Source organism: Hyaena hyaena, unplaced genomic scaffold (assembly GCF_003009895.1).
Source record: "Hyaena hyaena isolate Hyena2069 unplaced genomic scaffold, ASM300989v1 scaffold_244, whole genome shotgun sequence".
Lineage (NCBI taxonomy): Eukaryota > Metazoa > Chordata > Mammalia > Carnivora > Hyaenidae > Hyaena > Hyaena hyaena.
In genome coordinates this window covers 2,102,671-2,124,972 of record NW_024080876.1, presented here as the reverse complement: position 1 = coordinate 2,124,972, position 22,302 = coordinate 2,102,671, and the positions used below count along the sequence as shown (strand labels likewise).

The following is a 22,302-nucleotide window of genomic DNA, read 5'->3' as shown; positions in this document are numbered from 1 at the left end:
GGTAAAATGGTAAATATTAGCAATTTCATATGTTTTGAACTGATAATACTATCTTATATCCTAAAATATACATGCTAACCTTGGTTATAAGGTCATATTTTCCTAATGGGCTTCCACCAATCTATCAATGCTTTATGAAAATTTAATTTAAATGCTAGAGGGAGGTCTCCCACGCCACCACACATGCACCCAAATAAGTTTTAAAGCAGCTTACTTCAACTGGGAAAGTTCATCTTTGATTTGGTTGTATATCATACTAAGAATTGGTTTTCATTTCTCAATAAATATTAATATTACATACAATGGAGTTTGCATCTAATAATGCTTGCAGCTGGATAAGCTGATAAAACATGAAAATTTTAATATCTTAAACCTGAAAATATATTAAACTAATTAGGTAATCAGGCATTTACACAATTCCTTAAGAAGAATTTTTATGAAATAGTATTATTGGAGGAATAAATTATATATTTCATTCAATTTATTTGTAATAGGTAATTGGAAGAATAGTAAATATATATACAATATATTTTGCAATGGTAATTATATATATTTTAAAGTAATTTTTTTTAATGTATCCATTAGGTAACTAAAGTTTGTAAGTTCTTTGTGGCAAGATTCTTTCAACATTATAGGGAGAACCTGTTATTGTTGTTTTTAAGTCTATTTATTTAACTTGGGGAAGGGGGGCAGAGAGAGAGAAAGAGAATCCCAGGCAGGCTCTGCATTGTCAACACAGAGTTCAATGTGGGGCTCAGTTCCACAAATCATGTATCATGAACTGAGCTGAAATCAAGAGTTGGACGCTTAACTTACTGGGCCACCGGGTGCCTCTGTCTTTTAATTAGTAGGCTAATACTTGGAAAAGTTTATGTTTACATAAAAATTGCATAGTGCAGAGAGTTCCTTCTACTCACTAACTCTTACATTTTCTTCTATTATTAACATCTCGCCTTGCTTTGATGAATTTCTTACAATTAATGAACTGATAGTGATACTTTACTAAGTAAAATCTATCCTTTACACTTAGGTTCACTCTTTGTGTTGTACATTCTATGAGTTTTGGTAAGTGCATAGTGCAATCATCATTACATTATTGTAGTAAATAGGTATACAATATATTGTGTATTGAATAATATTGTACAGGGCTCTAAAAATTTCCTAGATTTCACCCATTCATTCCTTCTTTCATTTCTAAAATACATGACAAACACTAATTTTTTACTTTCTCAGTAGCTTTGGCTTTTCCAGAATGTGATATGGTTGGAATCATGCAGTGTGTAGATTTTTCACTTAACAATATACAATTAAAGTTCTTTTATGCCTTTTTGTTGCTTGATAGCTCATTACTTTTTATTGTATTTATGTATATGTGTAGATCATATTATATATTAATATTTTCAACATTATGATATAAGTTTAAAAATAAATATATAAAAATAAGTTTATATATTATTGATATATTATTATATGTATTATAAATTAAAATACATGAAATACATATAACTACTATATATTAAATTTTAATTTATATATTACATTCATGTTTATGTTATATATATACATATATGGTACAGATATGGTACTCTCTCCATGAGCCCATTAAAAGACATCTTTATTGCTTCCACTTTGGGCCAATGAAAAATAAAGCATCTATAAATATTTGTGTGCAGCATCATTTTTTTTGGACTTAAGTGTTTAAATCAAGTAGATAGATATCTAGAAACATAGTGCTAGGTCATATGGTAAGAACACGTTTATTTTTGTCAGTAACTGCCAAACTGTCAACTATTTGGGATGAGAGAGTTTGAAATTTTGAAACATTGGCTATTATAACAGTAGGGAAGACTTCTGACTATTCTACATTAATGTTTTCTTTGTTTTTTAAATGTTTTATTTATTTCTGAGAGACAGAGAGAGACAGCGTGAGCAAAGGAGGGTCAGAGAAAGAGGGGGACACAGAATGAGAAACGGGTTCCAGGCTCTGAGCTAGTCATCAACACAGAGCCCGCCATGGGGCTCGAACCCACGAATGGTGATATCATGACCTGAACCAAAGTCGGATGCTTAATCGACTGAGCCACTCAGGCACCCCTAATGGTTTTAAAACATTAACCACAAGTATGCTCTCTTGCCTTTTAAAGTCAGATACTAGTTCTCAGGAAATTTTCAACAATTTTAAGAAGTGTTTAAATTTTGAATATTCAGAGTGCTAATTTATGATTGCCAGCCATAAATCAGATCTATGGTATCTGCACAGATAGCCAAAGTAAATAATTCAATCTCCTTATATTCAGATTGCATGAAAGTATAATTCGGTCTTGATTTTTAATTACTACAAGCTCTCAGGTGTAATGTGTAATTCTTTTTTTTTTTTTTTTTTTTTTTTTTAACAACCAGAATGCAGAAGTCACTTAATGGCAGCAAACAAATTGAAGGCTTCCATTTTAGGTCAAATTCAGGTTTTTGCCAAGTCTTTTAGAAACAAACCATCATTTGTTATTGTCAGTTTAAGGTTTTATTACTTATTTTGACCATTCTAATAGGTGTATATTAGTATCAAATTGTTATATACATTTGCAATTTCCAAATGAAAAATGATATTGAGCATCTTTTCTCACACTAAGTGCCATCTGTTCATCTTCTTTACTGAGGTGTCCATCACTGCTCAATCTCTATCCCCTTTCTTCAGCTAGCAACTCTACAGTTTTCTTTTAGGAAGATACTCTTGCCCCATTCTATATCCTCTTGGATGGAGTAATTCCATCTTTAATATTTGAAGCAAGCCTGTTATAGAGAGTGAGGTGGTAGGCAAGGAATTAGGGATAGCATGTGACCTACCTGTGTCAACCGTGAGATTCTCATTTGAATTTGTATGAAAGAGAAACTGTCTTTCCTTCATACAGGAAACCAGGAAAGACTAGGCCACAGGGTGTTGCAGACATGTGAAGACATGTCTACTTACTGCCTCTCAGGTAGAGCTGAGGTAGAGACGGACAGAGGCAGGACATGGACAGGGGCACACTAGGATTTCTTAGAACCCCTGTGTGCAGCTATACTCTACTCTTAACAATTTTAAGTTAAGTTTGAAATTTTGAAGCAACAACTTTAATTGTATATACCACTAATTTCTCTACTACTTGCCCAATCCAATTCACCAGATTTTTCTGTCAAGTCCCAAAGCTGTTAACAGATACATTCAAACAATGGTGTCATTGAAAGACCTAAAATTCTCTGCCAGTCACAGTAGAGCTTCTAGGAAACTTCCCTCTTACTATTAATCCAGTTATTCAAGCTAGCACTTATCTATTGAACATCGGTTATGTATCAGATATTGTGCTAGGGTTTGAGGACACAATGATGAAAAATCTTTAAAAAAATCTCTGACTTCACGGAATGTCATTCTGGCATGTGTGTGGGTGGGGGGAACCAAAAAATATACAATATATACTGACAAGTAAATAAACCAAAGACACAAATCCTGTTCTCAGAGTAGCTAGACTTTTGTGAAAAGAAAACAAAAATTGCCCATAAGACATCCCACATTTAAAAAACATATTAACAAGGAAGCCTGGGTGGGTCAGTCAGTTAAACGTTGGACTCTTGGTTTTGGCTCAGCTCATGATATCGGTTCATGAATTGGAGCCTTGTGTTGGGGCTCCACGCTGTTAACACAGAGCCTCCTTGGGATTCTCTCTCTCTCTCTCTCTCTCTGTCTTTCTCTCTTTATCTCTGCCCCTCCCCTACTCTCACGCTGTCTCTCTCAAAACAAATAACTAAGCTTAAAAACAAAACAAAACATGTTAGCAGTCTATCACCAAAGTTCTGAACCCAGGACTGCAAAAGTGAGGCTGCGGAGTGAGCTTAGAAAACCTCAGCTTTAAAGAGTAACTGAACATGGGCGCCTGGGTGGCTCAGTCGGTTGAGCCTCCGACTTCAGCTCAGGTCATGATCTTGCGGTTCGTGGGTTCAAGCCCCACATCGGGCTCTGTGCTGTCAGCCAGCTCAGAGCCTGGAGACTGCTTCAGATTCAGTGTCTCCCTCTCTCCCTGACCCTCCAGCTTGCACTGTCTCTGTCTCTCTCTCTCAATAATAAATAAAACATTAAAAAAATAAAATAATAAAATAAAGAGTAGCTGAACAAGCATGTCATGGTGATGACAGAAGACACATTTGGAGAGTCATAGCACAAAGCCACATTATAAATGAAGCACGAAGTGTGGGAAGAACAACCAGAAAAGTGACTAATAATGGATTCTCAAGAAGAACAGAAAATCCTTAATAAGAATAGCAAGAGGTGGATGCTGAGTTGTTGCTGAAGGTGTCTGTCTACACATTGACACATAAGAAGATGCAAGCATTTAAAACAGTAGAACTGGGGTATTTGGCTATCTGTGCTTAGTTAGCACAATTCTCAGTTGTAAAGAGATTATAGGAAAGGTTAAATATGGTTGATGTGATGTGTGTTATTTAACTCTTTAGTCATTTATTGGTAGTCTGTAACTGTTTTCCTAAACCACCTTTATTGTTATTATTAAAGACATCTGAGGAGACATTTTTGAATATTTGTTCATTCATTCTTTCATTCATTCATCACATATTTACTGAGTGGCTACCTCAATTCTAGACGTGGCATAGATGATCCAAAAGAAATACGTTGTCCCTGCCCTCACTGATTTACATTTTAGTAGAAGAGCCTGCCAAAAATCAGAAGATATAAATTGATCGTAATGTTTCCGGCATTGTTTCAAATGTGTACTTAGGGTTTTGTATTTTAAAAATTTAAGTCTGTCTTTCTCTTTGAAAACTAAACATTAAAAAAATTAAGTACAGAATACTTAATGTGTTTTGAAGAAAATATCAAAAACTTATCTTTTAAAGGGCATCCTGTGAGGAGGTGATTTATGAGAGCTGAATGAAGCAAGGGAATGAACCATGTACAGATCTGAGGATAACATTACCAGTAGTGCAAAAACAGGAAATGTAAATGTCCTTAGGTGGGAATGAGCTTGCTGTGTTTTAGGATCAATGAAAACAGACATGAAGGCTGAAATGAGCAAGCAGTTAGGGAGAGTTACAAAAGAGGATGGGCATTAATATGGGTATCAATTAGATCACATGAAACCCTTCTAGATTGTGGCTAAGACACTGCATTTTATTTGGGGTATCAAAATGCATTTGGGGTGTTTTAAGAGAGAGAGCAACATAATTTTGTCTTTTATAAATTTCATTCTGATGTTTTTTTTTTTAACGTCTTATTTATTTCTGAGAGAGAGAGCACGAACAGGGGAGGGTCAGATAGAGAGACAAAAAATCCAAAAGAGGTTCCAGGCTCTGAGCTAGCTGTTAGTACAGAGCCTGACGGGAGGCTTGAACCCACATCCGTGAGATCATGACCTGAGCGGAAGTCAGTTGCTTAACCGACTAAGCCACCCAGGTGCTCCAATTCTGATCTTTGAAATGGATATGTAGTTAGAAAAATAAACTAGAGTTTACATAAATTAAACCCCACTAAAATGAGTATATATGTGGAACATTTTCTTTAAATTTTTTTTAAAAATTTTTGAGAAAGAGACAGACTGCGAGTGGGGTAGAGATGGAGAGAGAGAGGGAGACACAGAATCTGAAGCTGGCTCCAAGCTCTGAGCAGTCAGCATAGAGCCCAGTGCGAGGTTCAAACTCAAGAAATGTGAGATCATGACCTGAGCCAAAGGCAGATGCCTAACCAACTGAGCACCCGGGAACATTTTCAATCTTATCTTTGCTTTCTTTACCTAATATCCTCTCTTTACATGTATTCTGATAAATTTAATTATTCTCGTGTTTTAAAATATTTACCAACTTAATATTGTTATCAATTATAAATTACATATAACAGTATTTTACCTAGTTTTTCTTAAGTTTAATGAAGATTATACCTCACTAAAAGACACTCTTTAAAATCAATTTAATATGTAAAATCATATGATATCTAATCTGATAAGTAAGCAATTATTCAAGTTCACTAAGAGAAGTTTGAAAATCCCACAGACATGTTTTGTGTGTTAATTAGCCTTAACCAAATTCTTTTTCTCTGTTTGCTACAGTAGTAGAGAGATGTTGTTTTTTTTTAATAAAAAATATTTAAAAGGTTAGGCAAGGGAACATACATGCATTTAAATAATAAATAAAAGTAGTAAGGTTAAATTTAAATGAAGTAGTTATTCTTTTTTTTCTTCATCTTCAATGAATTTGTGTCTTATCAAAGTGAGGATGAAAGAATTAATGTATAGAGCCTTTCTTTTTAAGGTAATATCCAAAAGAATACATTGTGTGAATATAGTTAATCCTTGCTACTCTCATACTGGCTATCTTATGTTTTGCCAGCTTGCCCACCAATATTAAGCTTTTGGTAACTGCTTTTAGATGTTTAATAGTAAGGTCTAATTAATCAGCAGTCAGGCTACTCACCCTAGTGAGAGTTGACACTACACTATATTAAACACCTTTTCAGGTTTTTTTATTGTGATGGCTTCAATAGGTGTTATTCCTACAGGATATCAGATCCCAAGCTCTAACATTTTTTTTTCATGTAGTTCATTCATTTTTTTCCTTTTGATCAGGTTATTAAGTCTTCTATAACTTTCTCTCCTCATTTTATGTGCCATCCCTTTTAACACATTTCAAAAGATACTATTGATGTGACTGCCCCAAGTGTTCTATTCAACTATAATTTTCATTTCTTTTTGGCATAAAGAGATAATTTACCAAAAAAACTCCCTTTTCTCGACCCCTCGAAAACCATTAAGCCTTTCTTCCATAAAAATAATAAAAATGAGAGACCCTTTTTTCCATTCATTTCCTAAAGTATTATTACACGAAACCACCCTTTCATTTATTTTTTTCTTTACTCTTACTTCATTTTAGGTATAATGTATTAAAACATCCTTGTTATAACTATATTAGATCTTTAGTAAAATATGGTTTTTTAACAACCATTGTCACATATCATGAATATTAGGTATAATGCCTCAATATTTTTTTAATTCTTATCAAAAGCCAGATAGCTCAATTATTTAAGAAAAATTTAATGTTTATTTATTTTTGAGATAGAGGGGAGGAGGCGCATAGAGAAAGGGAGATGCAGAATCAGAATCAGGCTCCATTCAGCCTCTGAGCTGCCAGCACAGCGCCGATGCGGGGCATGAATCAACGAACTCCAAGATCATGACCTGAGCCGAAGTCTTACACTTAACCAACTGAGCCATCCAGGCACCCCCAGATAGTTCAATTATTCAAGTCACATTGGACTTCCCCCTAAAATCACACACCCATGGGGCTGTGTGTGTGGGTAGCAATAGGCAATAATTCTCTCTTGGGAAATAGCATTTAGATTTTCTCAGAGTATATTTAGTTTTTTTTTTTTTTTCTCCAAAAGCATAGGTGCATAGCTCAATCACTAATTAACTGAAATTCAGACACTGCATGTTCTTGGCCACCCAAACCCTTACAGAGTTAGTCTGGGACCTTCATTTATCTTCCAAGTAAGTCTTCAGTCCTTGCTTCAATCAAGTAAAGACAGTAGAAGGTGAAAGACAATTTTATCACAATGATAGAAACAGTATTAATAGATAAACTTAAGAGCCAAAGTTTTGGAGAAAAAAGACAAGAAAAAGAAAAATATCCTTGTATATCCTTGAATATCCTAACATGCATTAGGAAAGTCTTATAGGAAAAAAAGAATGCTCATTTTTTATTGCCTCAAATTCTAAAACTTTTAGGAATAAATTTTCTCAACTTTCATTATGATTTCCAGACCTGTTAACTTAGATTCACAAGCAGACAAAATTCTGATGAATTCTTTCATTTTTAACCTCATAGACCTTGGCAGTTAAGTATCAATCTTAGCGTGAAATTACAGTTGCACAACATGAATGTGATGATTTTTTCCTTAATACAGTTAAGTAGTCCAAAGGGGATCATTCTTAAAATGGCTCACAATTTAATTTATTCAAGTACTTTAGGACAATTAGAAATAGGAAGTTCATTTTCTCAAAATTCAACCCAATATTAACCAGTGCTGAGTGCTAATTATTTAAAAATATATCATTTTTCTTTTCTCAGAATAACACAATTTGTTATTGAAACATTACATTAGTTTAAATAGTTTTGCAAAGCAATAATAATAGAATTTATATAAAATACCTTTTTTTTAAGGGCTAAGGGAATATTTGGTATTCAGCAGAAACTCAGACCAATAAAGGATGACTAAGTGTTATTCTTAGGAAACCAAAAACCACCAAAAAAAACCCTTCACAAAATACTCACATATTTTTAGTCCATAAAAAAAGAAGTAATAATGGTTTGAGTATTAATATGACTATTAATATACTTTTTCATGTAATTTGATATTTATGTTGAAAATCACTGTATCCTCAGCAGGTCAAATATTGAGGCACATCAGTATACTCAAATGACACTCTTTAAAAAGTCATTGTTTTATCATTATAATATGTGGGAAAATGAAGATTAAATTTAATGTAAATTTTATAGTTGCATATAAATATGGATATGTGTACATATCTATATTTTAATGTGTATTTATTTATTTATTGAGAGAGAGAGCACAAACAGGAGGGGCAGAGAGACAGAGAGAGAGAATCCCAATCAGGCTCCATGCTCAGTGCAGAGCCTGATTTGTAATCTCATCAACTGTAAGATTGCTTGAGCTGAAATCAAGAGTCAGAAGCTTAACTGACTGGCTTAACCCAGATGTCCCCCTGTATTTCATTTTTAAATTTCTACATGAATTACTTCATTCCTGTCTAATATGAATTTATGACACCTATCACAATAATAGGCAGTTAGATGACATTGTACTTTAACAAAACTGATATATAAAAATTCACTTTATAATAAAGTAGACTAGGAAAACATCATTTTGATAAGTAACTTTCATTTTATAGCAGATGTTCTTTCATAATATAGTTCCTTTAAAATAAAAAAGTGCTTAATTTATATATAATTAATATAGACAATTTTGGTGGACAATTAGATATATCTGCAATGAAACTTCATGTGTAAGTGTAAGGAAGTTCATGTGAAAGGAACTTAGTCAGAAATAACTGAATGTTGTGTGTTTACCATTCTGTGATCAAGAAAGAGATCCTTAAATGGCCTCTTTTTAAAATACAAGTATAAGGCAAACAAACCACATTTATTTTGAAAGGAGATTATGATCAAAATTTGTGAATATGCACTGCTTAGATAATGACAACAACAACAACAACAAAACATATTTTCTGTTTATGTGAAGACTCTGGGGATGCACAGGTAGCTAAGACTGAAGACTATAAGCTTTGCCACTGATATTCAAAACAATGGAGGATGATGGATTGGACTAGTAGAGTCATTGTTGAGATTGATGGACTGTAGAGAACACTGAGCATCCAAAGCACAACCAAACACATGAGAAAGGAATGGACCAGTTTGTGAGAGAGGTTTTCTTTATTGAGCCAGAATGTAGCTGAGCCTGGGGGTTTCCAGGGAACCTGCCTTTGAATAGTATTTTAACCTATGATATTGGCATCTGAATGCTGAAATTAGAGCCCAACATGTGCCAACCTGAGATAGGTCAAAGGGTCAAAAGTTCCAAACTCCTGAGTCAGTATAAATGATAATAGATTTTGTGATAGAAGAATGGGGAAAAAGACTTGTGTGTCCTGAGGAAAAGACATATGTAAGTGCCCTAAGAAAATAACAAGCCGGCCCAGTCAAATGCTGTGAATGATCACTGAAACCTTTACTAATAACTATCTTTTCCTTCTTCAGTCCTACTTGGCAGTAGTAAGATGCCATTATCCAGTAGGAAAAATGACAGAAGCAGAATGACAAAAACAAAGGGATTCAGGTTAAATACTTTGGGAAAGGAAGATAAAATTTTGAAACATCTAAAGGCTCTAGCTCAAATTGATCCATTCACTTTCATTTGACTGGAAATGAAGTTGGAATAGAGGCTGTTTTTGTGCATTTCACAGTTGCATCCTTCTGAGCTTTTCTTAAGAAACAGAGTCAGGAGATTGTGTCATAAACGGGGTTGATGCCTAGGCCTCTCAGTATTATAACTTTTTTTTTTCTTCTAGACAAAACCACTCCTTTCAAGTCTCAGAGAAAAGTGGAGTCCTTTGGAGGGGGAGACAAAGAGGATTGGGGAGGCCGGAGGGGGACAAGAGCATTTACCTTTGAGTAACAGACCATTTTCTGTAGCTGCATGTAAATTTTCTAAATATTTAGAATTACCTGGAGTCAAATATAGTAACTTCTGCTCCCTATTGCTTGTAGTATAACGTCTGGATGTCTAATCAAGATTTTATTTATTTATTTATTTATTTATTTATTTATTTATTTATTGTGGTATTCTGATGTTGAAATAATTAGAGTTACATAGAAAGGGCATGGCCTAATATTTCTTCCATATACTTATTGGTATGTTGAAGTGAAACTCACTTCCACGCAGGCTGCTTTGTGTAGATGTAGAAGCAGCACTGACAAATTTATGCAGGAGTCGGTGTGCGTGTTTACTATGAAATTAATGAACAAAGCTGTTGCTATGTTGTATACTAGCTATATCTGAGCTATAGAGATTGTGCCAATGTGTCATGTAAATGTTTCCACTTGTTAAAATTTTTAAAGGCCAAAACATGTGCTGTATTATTCAAGCATATTTTTTCCTAGGATTTGAAAGTAATTTTGACATAAATTTAATTAAACCCCCAAATCCTACTCTTATGTTTTGTAGACTGTCATCACATCTAAATGCCATAGTTATTATTCTGAATACTGGAAAACACGTCCCGTACCAACTTACATGTTCTTTTATATTTCACTAAAAGTGCAGCTGATGTGGGCCTATTAGTATTTTCAAGTGAAACTTAAACAATAACCACTTTGTCTTTTTATGTGTGTATTAATCTACACACATGTCTGTTTTTAAAATAAGTAAATGTGAGGATACACAAAATAAATTATGGGTTTTGATAAGGCATAAAACTATCTTTTTTTAATGTTTTATTTATTTCTGAGAGAAAGACAACGTGAGCAGGGGAGGGTCAGAGAGAGAGGTGACACAGAACCCAAAGCAGGACTCCAGACTCTGAGCTAGCTGTCAGCACAGAGCCCGATGCGGGGCTCAAACCCACAAACTGTAACATCATGACCTGAGCCAAAGTCGGACACTTAGCGGACTGAGCCACCCACGTACCCCACGTAAAATTATCTCAAAGCTAGAGTTCTAATGTTAATATTCTGTGCTTCTTTGGGAGTAGATAAAGTCTAATGGCCAGATAGATACAATGTGGATAAGTTATCCCAAATGTTTTCCTCCTCCTTGAAATAGTCACTTAGTTGAGATATGCCATGCACTACATATGTGGCATTAGGTTCTCAGGATTAATAGGTATGCATTAGCTTCAGGATATACTATATCACTACACCTTACCTGATATCATCACTTAGCAGAAAGTAGAGAGAATGACCATTATCTCCTAGGTTATTGGAGTGAACTTAGGTTGAGGATGTAAATTCTTATGAAGAAATATTGTCTGCTGATTAAGACAATATGCAGTACCTTCCAAAGCTACAGGAGATAACATAAGTGATGAGAAGATAAAATTATTTCTCCACATTCCTTTTGAGTTCTAACTTCCACATTCTTGTTTCTTAAATTTGATTCACATTTCTTGCCAAATATATTTCTCAGGGATTCCTGATCTCTCTTTTAATTTAGACCTTATACTCAGTAAACTGCCAAGAGAAAAACTCAATGTCCATTGATAATAATGGAATGGAATGTGGCACATATACCTTATGAGGAAAAAAAATGTTTCACTTAAACAAAAGTGAAAAAGGTTGACACAAAAGGGCTTGTTTTGACAAAAAGGTTGACACAAAAGGGCTTGTTTTGACACAGAATAATTTCATGTAACTGAATATCAAGTACAGATGCTAATCTAAATGCATATCATGAGATTTTCCAGACATGGTGGAAAACCTCATTGGTCATTAATAGATTGGTCTAGCCACTCATCTCCCCCCAGTTAGCAGAAGTAAGAACTGTGTCATCTCCAGTTTTGGATAGAAACTCATTAAGAATGGGTGTACCACAGAAACAGGTATCAATAAATAATCACTGGTGAATGGTTAAAAAATTCATATTTGCTCATACATACCTATCCATGTGTACATATGCATATATTTTATTTCTATAGATATTTACATTAATTATTGCCTGAAGTATTTTGACAGGCATGCAACATTTTGAGCATTTATAAATTAATCAAGTATATGTAATATTGTTTCTTTCAATTAATTACACTAATGATCAATTAAATCCATCAAATGCTCATGCATCTTTCTGAATTTTTAATAGCCCTATTCTTTTTTTAGGAAAAAAATGCTTTTAAAAATGAATTAAAAGCTAACAACCCCAGAAATATCCACATTAAATCAATCTATATTCCAAAATATTGGCAAGCAGGTTTATTAAAGCATATAACATAAATGAATGCTTTATTTCTTATTTCATATATATATGCATGTAGATGTATATATATGAACAGATAAGAACAGATAAGAACCACACCCATTTATATCATAAAAACAGTTCATCTACCTGCACCTGAAAGTGCTTATTTTCCCTTTCCTTCCATCCTTTAATGGATGAAGAATACATGTGCTCATCTAAGGTCTAATCTACCCCTTGTCTGTTGGATCCCACTCTCTCTAGCCTGTCCAATGGTTCTGCTCTGGCAACTACCTCCTCTTTATCTTGCCTTGTAAGTTTTCCCCTCTCAGTTTTCTTATTCCTATCCACATGTCTGTGTCTCCTGATAACTATATAACTATATATATATGCACTATATATAACTATATATGTGTTATATATATGCATATATGCAACTATATATAACTATATCTATCTATATCTATATCTATATCTATATCTATATCTATATCTATATCTATATCTATATCTATACATGCACTGTATATCTGCACACATATCTGGTCCACTTTAGAGAAAGACTCTTCAAATGAGCTTTCTGGAATGTACTTGCTATCTCACTTCCTCACTTCTATTTTTCTCTTACAAACTCTTACCAAGTTAACGATGGCCTTAATCTTTCCAAATCAATGGTCTTTTCCTAGTTCCCATCATACTTGATTTCAGCAAGATATATTCATCTTCTTGTCCTCCATGAAAAATTTTAATTAGCTTCTATGTATCCACACAGTCTTGGTTTTCCTTCAGTATCACTGTGGACTGTGTGTTTGTCTCCTTTATTTGTTCTTCCTCCATCTCCTGACCTCTGAGGTTGAAGTACAATAGAGTTCTATCCCCAACATTCTTTGCTTCCCAATGTGCATTCATTCTCTTTTATGTCTCAAGTATAAAGTCCCTTCCCTTGTCTTTTTATTGATATACTTTTAAATCCTATATGTATGTATCCTCCTCCAAATTCTCCTTTGATTTTCTGACTCAGACCCAAGTGCAGAAATGGCATTTATCCCTGCTTGTCTAAAAGGGATTTAAATTTAACTGATTGTAAATGCATTTGTATATATTTTCTCCTCATATCCACTTACAAATGTGTGAGCCCTCCAGTGTTCCATATTTAGGTTAATGACTCCTTTATTTATTTATTTATTTATTTATTTATGCTTAGCTCATTTATTTAATTCCCATAAATTCCATGTCGAGTCTCCAGAAAATTGTGTCAGATAGTCAGGCAACTTTGCATCATCACTGGCACTTCTGTCATCTTGATTCAAACCAGCAGCATCTCTACTCTCTTTTGGGCAAATACAATTAGATACTAACTGGCCTCCCAGCTGACACCTTGCTTTTCTGTGCCATGGAATTCTTTTTTTTTTTTTTTTAATTTTTTACAAATAGTTTATTGTCAACCTGGTTTCCATATAACACCCGGTGCTCATCCCAACAAGTGCCCTCCTCCATCTCCTCCATGCACATCGCCCCCCTCCCCCCCACACCCATCAGTCTTCAGTTTGTTCTCAGTATTCAAGAGTCTTTCATGGTTTGCCTCTCTCCCTCTCCCCCACTATTTCCCCCCTTCTTCTCCCCCTTGGTCCTCCGTTAAGTTCCTCCTAATCCTCCTATACGTGCAATCATATGGTCTTTCTCTGCCTGACTTATTTCACTCAGCATATGTGCCATGGAATTCTTATCCAACTGAAACAAAGAAACATTTTATGTCTTTGTTTTTTCAGTTTATTTATTTATTTTGAGAGAGAGAATACAAGTGTGGGAGGGGCAAGGAGAGAGGGGAAGAAAGACAATCACTGTCAGCAATGAGCCCGATGAGGGGCTCAGATTCATGAACCTTGAGATGATGACCTGAGCCAAAATCAAGAGTTGGGCACTAACCAAGCCACCCAGGCATCCCAGAAACATTTTATCTTCTCAAATCTTTCTACTTAATCCACCAAGATTCTTCATTGATTATTCTGGCCTTAAATGTAACTTTTGATTTGTCTTCTACAGTCTGATCTTCCTCCTGGTTGTCATCTAATAGTAACATAGTTGCTATCCCCGTCCTTTAAAGGTTACTCACAGACATGTTTCCACACTGTCACCTATGGACTTTTAAGCCACTGTATTACAATTAAAATGAATGAAAATCATCAAGGAGGACCCATCTGAGACCTAAATGATTTGGAATAATTGGGAAGAAACCTTTGGAAACAGTATCAATTGTTGAATTCACTGTGCTACCACTTTTTAATTTACATCTCTATGTTTAATTATTATGGATTTTTTGAAAGTCATTATTGGTTTATGGTAAAAGAAAAACAAAGTGAAAATTTCATTTAGAAATTTCCACTGATACTACAAAATTTTATATTAGACCAACTTGAAACTGTCTTTTTTTATAAGTTATTTTGAATTTATAATTTTTAGGAAATGTGGAGATAAATGCCTTATTCAGGATATATTGAAAAGCTAAAGTCAAATTTTGGTTCAATATTGTTTCTACATACTGTGGACTTTAGTTCAACCTGGTTTCATATTCCAATCCATTCAAGAACTTTGGTGGTCATGTGTGACCTCTTTAGAGGTCATCGAGAGGAAAATTTACTGACAAAATGTAATTACAACTTATTACTAGATTTTGGGGGGAGACTTTCTGAAAGATGATGTACAAATCACTGGAGATTCATATCGACTAGAGAAACATATAGACATAAGACTTTAAAGGGATTATTACATAAGGGAACACATGAAATGCTTCTCATCTCTCTGAGTACACACCACCCTCTATTGTAATCATGAGATTTATAAATAATTTATAGCTAGATGATGTGGTTATTTTGAACTAAAAACAAGCATATTACTGTATTAAATTAATTTGAATTTTTATTAATTGAATTCAAGTTCCTTATACTCTGCTTAACCAGTTTTCAAAACAGCAGCATTGCTAATTACCTATGTTTTACATTGTGCTACAGAGTACCAAATCTCCTTTCTTCAGTGTGATTCTCTACAAACATTTTTTCCCCATGTAACTACCTGAGTGATAACCACAGGTGAAGCTTCTCATTTTTTATTTTTGGTTTAAAATCTTTAGCATTACTAGGTTTTCGAATGTCCTCTAAAGTATATATACACCTTTGAGAAAGAATTTTAAAAGTGAAATATAAATCAGACTAAGAAAGAACAATTTTCTATTGCATATTCTAGAACATTATATCCCTAATTATATATGCAGAATGTAACCAATGGAAAGTTTTCCATCATCCTGTATTTGCAAAGAAATATCAGAGAGGAAATTAACCACATTAAAAAATAATGGTTGTAAAAAATGTTCTTCACTTTGTAAGTTACAGAAATATCACATTCAGCATTTCAAAATAGGATACTGAGAAAATAAACATGATAAGTGAAGGTGCCAGTGAGAGGCAATGACTGATACAATGTTTAAACAGCCTCAAGATAGAAGACAAGGACAAGTTATTTGAACTGATAAAATGTTCTCATTTTTCTGTCACTATTGAATATTGTGTTTGTATCTATTGATGGGATATTCATATATCCATAGGAAGCATAAAATAAAATACTAAACTAAAATATTTATTCTATAACTTGAAACAAGAAAATGATTTAGCATGAAAATACACAAAATCAAGATAAGACTATCCATGTATTTGAATGTTAAATTTAGTTCCTATAACAAGGGAAGCAAATGAGAAAATCTGACCAAAATTAAACACATTAAGAATTACATTTTGTCTTTAAATATTTTATTGGGGGGGAGAGGAGGAGGAAGAGATCTAAATAACGTTGTCACATATCTAATAGATATTCTATTTGTAGCATATAATCAGCAATATCAGCCTAAAATAAATCTGTGCAGAAGGTGACTGTAAGATAGCATCTCAAATGTCAACCAAGAAACTAATAATAAATGTATTTCTTTTTTAAATAATAAATATATTTCTCAATTCAAGTTAGTTATTTTTTCTTTACGTAGTCTTAACTACAATCAGAAAATTTTCTACCATTAATCAGCCTATTACAATATGGCAAATTCAGTTATATAATAATTTAACCAGACTCTTTTGATGCACGATTATAATCTAATGTTAACTTAAAATAAAACATGTGTGGCTTCACAGACTCAAGTTTGAAAATTTATTGCAATCAAATGTTGACGGCAATTGTATAAAAGTTATTCTTAAATAACTAGTGTCTCCTACTATGTTTTTCAATTGGCTAAGAACTGATGAAATGCATTATTTAATCTTTAAAAATATCATAGTGAGCAAGAATGTTTCCAAATAATGTTGCATGCTTATGGTAATCACTATTAAAACTAAAATTTTAAAAGCCATGGGCAAGTAAGATGTCATGGTATTCTATAGTTAAGCAGAATATTTGGAGCATGCGTTCACTGAAAGAGGAGACAGAATCCCTTCGTTCTTGTCCCTGCATAATTAACTTGCTCTGCACATATCGATTGGCAGGCAATTTTTGAAACTTTAGCCTGTTGCCTTCTCAATAGTGTATTGGCTTATTGTCATGAAACAGTAGTATACTACTTGTGAAAGTGTTTTAAAATAAATACCCAATGTATTACTGTTATTACTGGTATTCTCTGTCTCTTACTTTCTGGTAATTTTTTTAATATATTCATTCAGTAGTAAATATCTAAATTTCTTTGGGATCATTTTTCATTTTCTGTGTAAAATCTATCTATCATCCATCTACTGTTTTTCTATAAATGAAAGATAAACCCATATAAAATGTAATGTTACAGAATCGTACTGCCCTTGATCTTAGCCAAAAGGCAGAGAGACAGAAACGTTTATAGAGTTTTCAAAAGTCAGGGGAGAAACAAATATTTGGTATGATTTTAATAAAAATGGTAAAGTTATGAGTGTACACATCACAATGACTTCTAAGGAACATTATGTAATGTTATGCAACGAGAATACATAGAATTCCATATTTCACATTTGGATTAAAGAGAGTGGCAACAAAGCTATATAGTTAACTTTGATTAAATTTTAATGCAAGATAAATTTCAAAAGTGAAACACAACACAACCAATTTCATATCATCAAATTCAGAAAATTTGATCATAAATCTACCCAAATATGGGAGATTCATCAAACTGGTTTGATATTGTGTATACTGAAGGCATTCAAAAGAACTGGGGCTTCTGTGTCTCTATTATGGTCTTTAAGAGTTAATGTACATTTATAGTCATCCAGTTTATTAATTTTACTACCACCTTGCAGTTTCAGTTGGCCAACACTGACCAAAAATAAAACTAAACCAACAAACAAGTATCTGGGCATCACTTTCCAAAGTTTAAATATTTATCAAGATTACTATTTTTCATGAAATGGCATAAAACACTAGACAGAAATTAGAAACTTCAAAAAGCTGCCCTTCAAAAAAAAAATGTAATCTAAAAGCTCCTGCATGTTAACACAGAGCAATTACTGTTATATTTTAAAATATTATATAATTATTGGGGGCCTAGTTCTCTAGCCCAATTTCTATGAGTCTTATCTTTAAAAAAATATCCGGTGAAAGAACCAATTAAAAATGGAATATGAATGTCTCTCCAGATTATACCAAAGGAAAAAACGCAATGTCAGATCTCATTCAAATAGTGCACACATAGCCATAAAAACCATATTTCCCAAGTTGTTATTGTTTGTGATGCACATTTAAATGCACAGAACATTTGCTTTTATGGCAATTTTATTCTTAGCACAGTAAATGGCAAAAGGGTTTCTGTTCAATTGACTTTCTCATAAAAGGTTTAATTCCTTATTCATTTTCACATAGGTTATATTGTGAGTTTCTTACTCTAGCTTATGTCTATTCTCTGAGTAAGTAAATTCTGCTGTGTAAGACAGAGTGACCTGGTGTCAGGGTGAGAGGAAATTTTACTTGTTACAAGTGACCTGAATGGTAGAAGTTAGAAGCTGTTTGGGGGTAGAGGTGGGGATGGGAAATGACTTTAAGCCCAAACTGCCATCATAACGAATAGCTAGGTATTACATAAAAATATAAAAGTTTTATGCTCTGTGATGGGATTCAGTACAGTTCATCTCAGAATGTGCTGCTTTGGCATGAGGATTATTTTCAGCTGAAGACAATAAAGGCCCTACAGATGCAAAAAGGGGTTTTTGCCCCCAGCATCCCCTTACCTGCCTAAAGGAATTTACATAGAGGGCCTGGTGCTATTACTAAAGATAACTTTTTTTTTTTTATCATAAGAAAAACNTTTTTTTTTTTATTTATTTTTTTTTATTTTTTTTTTTTTTTTTTTTTTTTTTTTTTTTTTTTTTTTTTTTTTACCAAACGTTTGCTTTTCCGTCTCCTTATGAATCATTTTTTCCAGTTTGAAGTCCAAGACCCTTACCCTCTTCTTACTTTGGGATTACATCTAAACCATAATTCCCTGTCACTGGATCTCATATTCTTATGGGGCCCTATGTATATACAATTAAATTTATCTTCCTTCTCTTATCTGTCTCGTGTCAATTTGATGATTAGGCTATCCAGAAGAATGTAGAAATGTAGAGAAATATTTTTTCCTCCCCAACATAAGACCCTTACTTATTTTTGAGAGACAGAGAGACAGAGTTTGAGCAGGGGAGGGGGAGAGAGAGAGACACACACACAGAATACAAAGCAGGCTCCAGGCTCTGAGCCGCCAGCACAGAACCTGACCTGGGGCTCAAACTCAAAAACTGCGAGATGGTGACCTGAGCTGAAGTCAGCCGCTTAACTGACTGAGCCCCCCAGGCACCTCCCAAAATATCATTTTTAACACTATACACTGATTTTACTCATATTTCCTGTTTTACTTGTGACAGTGTGTGTATGTGTGTGTGTGTGTGTGTGTGTGTGTGTTTATTTCTATTCAAATGTAACAAAGGGAATATGTCCCTTATGTTCACCACCATAGCCAAGAAGAAATAGAATAGTAATAATCTATCAATATTTTAACGAATAGTCTTTATTTATTGATTTTGAGAGAGATATTGAGAGAGAAAATGAGAATGAGTGCAAGTGGGGGAAATGCAGAGAGAGAAAGAACCCCAAACAGGCTCTACAGTGATGCAGGCTCAAACTCCTGAACCTATGTGATCATGACCTGAGCTGAAACCAAAAGTCAGGTACTCAACTGACTGAACCACGCAGGTGCTCCAAGATCCATCAATATTTTAAATACTAATTTTAAGGCACTGGTAATCTTTTAAGGCAGATATTAACAAATTTTTTTCTGGGAAGATCCAGACAAAAGTTTTTTTTTTATGTTTTGGGGGATGTGCTATCTCTGTTGCAAATACTCAACTCTCCTTTTCTTGTGCAAAAACTCCCAAAGAAAATTTCCTAAATTGGCAGGTATGACTCTGTTCCAATAACACATTGCATTAAAAAAATGGACTGCAACCTGAGTTTGGCCTATAGGTTCCCGTTTGTTGACTATTGTTCTGAAGTTTGCATAATTGCCTTTTATTATATCTAAACTACTAAATTTTCCCCCAAAGGAGGATAACTCATTCCTGTTATTTAGTTTGTTTTGATTTTTTTTTCTGTTAAAAATCTAATTAAACATAGGTTTTTAGCAGTTCTTGAACTTAATATTTTGATTTGCTTCTTCCTTTAGGCCATTATTGGAAACAGTATAAATTGCAGACATTGTAGAGGAAATAAAGTTCACAATCACAAGGATTAATTGTGGCCATCACAGTGATGTCAGGCCTTCAGCTATAACAAATATTGTTTTACACCTTAAAGTTGGCCAACTGCACATCACTAAGACAGGCAACTTACTTTGTTCTATATTATTTAATTCCTTTCTGCTGAAATAAAGTCCTTTTGTGAGTTATATATATGTTGGCCAAAACCCCAAAATAAATAAGCAGAAGACCCACAAATTCTGAGACCAAAGAAATATGCTAATCCTTGCTGATTAACTCAGATAATGTAAATAAAATTGTAATATTATATAAAATGAAATAAGGAAGTACTTTGACTTATATATGACAAGAAAGTATTTTGAAACAATCATAGATATGATAAATATGCTTAGTATAAACTTGAGGAACTAAAGTTTTTCAAACCATTGTTTTATGAAATCATAAGGAAGGCAACATTCCTAGCTATATCCAGTTCTTCCATGTCCATACTGATATACACACTGAATTGCATTATGCCTAAGCATCTGGCAATAAAGTAGAACACTAGATATACCAAACATTTTTTCTCACATGATATTTAATATCATACGTTTCCATGTAATCAATTACTGTGTGTCAGTTGGACAAAACTTCATTTAGAAATATGATTCTAAATTACCTTAATAGAATATTAATTACGTGGTTTTAGGATGTCATGCATTAGTGACATAGTCATATTTCCACTGTACCATGGCAAGTCAAAATGACAAAACTGGGGCACCTGGTGGCTCAGTTTGTTAAGCGTCTAACTCTTGATTTCAGCTCAGGTCATGATCTTACAGTTTGTGAGATTGAGCCCCGCATCAGTCTCCATGCTGACAACATGGAGCTTGACCGAGATTCTCTTTCTCCCTCTCTCTCTCATAAACACAAAATAAATAAATAAACTTAAAAAATAGCAGAATCAATTCTTTCTCTCTCTCTCTTTCTCCCTCTCTCTCTCTCTCTCTCTCTCACACACACACACACACACACACAAACACACATAAAACTCTTCCATGAATTTTAAAGTGCAATGGTAATAGAATTACTTATTATCATTTCTAAAATAGACTTGATAGAAGAGGGGAATAAATAGACTTGAAACCACAGTGACTGCTATTTTTTCTGTAAAAGAAAATAATTTGATACAGTAACATTTTCTGTGCATGTACTCAAGTTGCACATAGTTTACTGTTGTAAGGAAAACTATTCTTTTCATTTTACTTCAATTATATCAATAGGCTTCTAGTGGTCACTCTGACTAGAGTATTGCTCCTTATATCATTTGAAAAGTTCTGTGCATCATTTTATTATTACTTTGGAAATAATATTTTATTTATTTTACCAAGTTTGAAAAAAGGAAATTTTTTAGCCGTTTTACCTTAGTTGGTGCACAGATGAAATACATTATATTTCAGTCATACATGTAAGCTAAGAATTAAAATATCAGACAAGATTTAAGTCTAACTGAATCTTAGAACATTATGAAAAAATGAGATGGGGAAACAATCAAAGATTAGAAATCAAGGCAACCACTGACCTATTCGAATGATGGAAGTCCCATATATTTAAGAATTCAGAATTTCAGTGTGGGGTGTGACTATTAATGAGCAAATATTCTTTCCAGTAGAGGCAAAGACAAAATAAGTTTATGAATAAATAAATGACTTTAAAAATACCCAACAATGTATTTATATAGCATGTGAAAATAATTTTTCAATTCACTAAGTCAGCAGTACCTTTTCATAGACAATGACCAATGATTTTGAGTACCATGAAAGTAAACACCAATACTTTCAGATTTTAAATTACTGTCATCTCAAATTTACTAATTAAATTTAGCATGAGTTCTTCAGAGTTATTTCAATGGACATTTTCAGGTCCATATAATCTGAATTATGTGGTGCAAACTGAAACCCATCATTTCTAATCAGGAAGAAATGAGATGTTATCACAGCATGGCTTGGCATTCACTATTCACTCAATTCAACTCCAGGTGCTTTACACTGGGTGGATTTGGCCTGTTGACTGAATTGGCCTCCCTGTGTCCTAAGA

The 22,302-nt window shown here is 33.7% G+C and overlaps 1 protein-coding gene across 1 annotated transcript in view; it reads right to left on the bottom strand.

The window, feature by feature from the left end:
* FSTL5 (follistatin like 5) overlaps positions 1-22,302 on the bottom strand; it is a gene marked incomplete at its 3' end in the record, with an annotated part of 488,681 nt that overhangs the window by 271,332 nt on the left and 195,047 nt on the right. The window lies entirely within an intron of this gene.